Source organism: Gossypium hirsutum, chromosome A08 (assembly GCF_007990345.1).
Source record: "Gossypium hirsutum isolate 1008001.06 chromosome A08, Gossypium_hirsutum_v2.1, whole genome shotgun sequence".
NCBI classification, from domain to species: Eukaryota; Viridiplantae; Streptophyta; class Magnoliopsida; order Malvales; family Malvaceae; genus Gossypium; species Gossypium hirsutum.
Window position 1 is genome coordinate 9,611,385 of NC_053431.1, and position 4,339 is coordinate 9,615,723.

Below are 4,339 nucleotides of genomic sequence, written 5' to 3' on the forward strand. Positions count from 1 at the left end.
ACATGCCATAGCTAGTACCAAAATATCCAAACCATACTTTCTTCCAAGCTTGGGATGTGATGAGATGATTTGACGTCGATTCTCCACTCTAGCACTTCAAGTCTAACCTTTACCTACATGTTAGAAAATAACACGTTAAGCTTGTGACAACTTAGTTAGTACTACAAGAATTAAACTTTCTATTTAAAGTATAATTAATGTTAGGATATGTATAATTTCATAAAGTCAATACCAATAAATAAGTATCAATTCACAAGGCTTAAATCACTTCTCAGATTCATTGAAAATCTTTTCGTACGATGTTTTATTGGTATAGCCCATTGTAGACTAAATAGAACATATAAGATACATGCAACAATCATAGTATTGCATCGAAGTGTCACATTTCAATTGCACCGAAGTGTCACTTTCAATTTCACGCATAGGATATCCTAATGGCATGCCATTCATATCTTACTAGTTCTCATATTGTCTACATGGGCTTTTAATACATTTACTATACTTTGTAATTTAACCACTCTTTCACTCCTCACACATTCATTAATTCTTTACACTTCATTCATTGTCCAATTTATCAGAAATTCAATTCTTATAACAATTTTGTACAGTTTACAATTTAGTCCTTTTTACTATTATTTCAGTATATCAAATCAATTCATCACATAACTAGAATTCAAACTATATTTATCACTACTTTTTTTTGCACATAATACTAACATATTTTAATTAATTTACCTATTTTAACATAATTTATACTTAGATTAAAATTAAATAAAGTAAAATTCTTGAAGTACTTACAACCAAGGCTTGGATGGAATCTTTTCTTCTTTCTTCACTATTTGGCTACTTCATTACCTTTCTTTTCCAAGTAATCCTTCTTTTTCTTCTCTTTTTCTTCATTTCCATATCAAAACATATAACATTTACTTCTTAAAATCATAATCAAATAACATACCTATGCTATTTAAATGAAACTAACATGAATTTTATGAAGAAACTTATCATTCTTACCTTAATCACTTGTAACTAAACCCTAGTTCTTATTTTCTCTATCCTCCAAGACAATTATTGATACTCTTTTCATGAAACTAAGGTGAATACTAGGCTTATCTATTGATTTCACTAAGGATTCATAAAAAAAATTGGAGAAATTAAGCTTAAAGACTTAAAAATTGTGGAAATGACCTATTTGTAATAAAAACAAAAGTTGAAAGGATGGAGAAATGGAGGTGGTGTAAGATGTAAGAGAAAGATGAAAGATTTCTTCTAATAAAAATATTTAATTAATTTAACAATTAAAATGATAATTATCAAAATGATCCACCAATCATATTGTTACACATTTTAGTCCTTAATCATTACATTTTCCATAATTATCTTGTTTGAGTAATTACCATTTAATCCTCCAACTTTCTCTATAATACCATCCATGAATCATACTTTATTTTGGTAAAATTTCACTTCTAGTCCTTCCTCCTTTTTCTTCCAATTCAGTGCAATCATGTCAAATTTCTAATTTTCTTACTTTTGCCCAAATACTTTTATTCTCTTACAATTAAGTCAATACCCCGAATTTATTTCTCTTATTTCAATAGTGTTTTTAATTTTCTATCGACTCTAACTACTAACTATACTAACACTCAAAAATTCCTATTTTATCTATTTCTAAAATTCTCAAGTATACTTAACCCGACTTAATTGAGCTTACCTAATAGTGATCGAATGCTTAAATCCCTAGGTTGTTTTTCCTCTTTTATTTTCTTTGAAGAATTCGAGTATGAAGGATGAAGGAGATGACAATTCTCTTTCTTTCCACTTAATTTTTGTTTTATATCATGATTTAAAATTGATTTATTTAGTTAATCTTTCTTAATTAAAAATCTAATAATGTTTTAATGCCTAAGCCACCATCATCCACTAAAACTTCATTAAAAATGGTTTAATTACCATTTTGGGCATTTAGTTGATTGTAATTTAAGTCCCTAAGCCTTTGGTTAATTAAAAATCTATAACAATTAGACTTTTACAATTTAGTCCCTATACCTAAATTAACTATTAATTTGACAAAATTACTAAACCAAACTTAAATATATTTTTACACCAACTCCGTAAATATACTCAATTTGCGAAAATGAGGTTCGAAAACTACCTTTTTCAACACCATTAAAAATTAGGGTGTTACAACTGCCCCTTAAAAAATTTCGTCTTCGAAATTTACCTCAGAAAAAATGAGGATATTGAGATTTCATAGTTTCCTCCGACTCCCAAATAGCCTCTTTTTACCATGACGATGCCGTATTACTTTCACTAATTCTACACATTTACTTCTCAATTCTTTTACTTTCAGAGTTAAGATCTTAACTGGTTATTCACTATACGTCAAATCAGGTTGCAACTCAATTTCATCAAGAGTTAACACATGAGAGGGATATCTTCTTAGCATTGAAACATGAAAAATATTGTGAATTATCCAGTTCCAAAGGTAGACCAAGCCAGCAAGCTACAGGGCCAGTTCTATCGAGAATTTCATACGGTTTAATAAACCTTAGACAAAGCTTCCCTTTCCCGCCAAAACGCAGAACCTTTTTTCAAGGTAAAAATTTTAAGAAGACTTTATTGTCGATTCCAATTTCAATATTTTTTCTTTTCAAGTTAGCATAGGAATTTTTTCGATTAGAAGTAACTTTCAAATAATCTCGAATAACCCAAACTCTCTTCTATCTCACGCATCAAATATGTTACCACTTTCTTTCACTTAACTCTAACCAGCAAAGAGGAGTTCGACATTTATGGCTATACAAAGCTTTGTAAGGTGTCATTTTGATGCTCGAATTATAACTATTATTGTAAGCAAACTCACTAATGGTAAGAATCTTTCTGAGTTGCCTTCAAATTCAATCACACAACAACGCAACATATCCTTGATTACTTGAATCACTTGCTCTGATTGTCCATCGATCTAAGGGTGAAACATCGTACTAAAATTTAACTTAGTGCCTAGAGCTTCGTGTAGTTTACTCCAAAATTTGAAGCTAAATTTCACAATCTCAGAGATAAATTTTAGCCAATTTCTCAAGTGAATGTCTATTATCATAGGAATGAAATGAGCCAATTTTGTCATCTTATCCATTATCACTCAAACTACATCTTTCTTTCTCTACGTTAACGACAATCCTAATACAAAGTCCATAATGATTCGCTCTCATTTCCACTCAGGAATCATTAGAGGTTGTAATAAACTTGACGAAACTTGATGTTCTGCTTTAACATGCTGACATACCAAACATTTTGCTATGTATTCAATGATCTCTCTTTTCATTCCTGACCACCGGTTGAACAATTTCAAGTTATTATACATTTTATTGCCTCCATGATGTATAATATAAGTACTATTGTGGGATTCATGTAGAATGTCTTTTTTTTTTCAATTCTGAATGTTTCGATATGCATAAACAGTCCTGAAAGTACAAACTCCCGTTATCACCTATATTGAATTCATTGGTTTGGTTTTTTTTCAACAAGTTTTTGTAATATGTTTTCGTAATTAATTATTCTGGACTTTTGGGATTGTAATATGCTTTTGGGTTATGTTTTGGTTTTCGTTTTGCTCATCAGTTTTTGCTATTTTTGATTGTTAAACTACAAATTACACCGGTTAACAAATTAGATTCCGATTTTCAAAACTAAAACTCTGAAAATTTTTCGATGCAAAGTAAGTAACTCTTAAGTGTTTTTCTGTAAACAACTAAACAATTTTTGATAAATGTTAGCATTAACTAGAAAAGATTTATCCAAAATTGGTACTTTCAAAACCAACGAAATTGAATTAAATTTCTAGGATTAAAATAAGTGTTTTCGGACTTAAGTTTTTCTAAACGTTTGTGAGAGTTCCACCAAGTTTTATGCTTTTGAAACGCATAACCAAGTTTGATTAAATCAAAAGTTTTAAAACAAACTAATGTTATTCCTTCATATTTGGCCATAATATTTAGGCTGGGTTTGGCATGTTATAGATCTTTCTATGCAAATGAAACGAGGACAATGGAACCCTTAAAATATATGCACATTGACATATGTGGCACTATGAACGTCAAAGAAAGAAGTGGTTATGAGCATTATGTAACCTTCATTAATGATAATTCTAGATGTGGGTATGTGTACCTAATGCACTGCAAAAGTGAATCATTTGATAAATTCAAAGAGTTTACCCATAAAGGCACTTTGATCTGATCGATGTGAGAATATTTATCAGATGAATTCTTAGGGTATCTCATAAAGAATGGGATTATATCCCAATTAACTGTGTCGAACACTCCATAACAGAATGACGTGGTAGAGA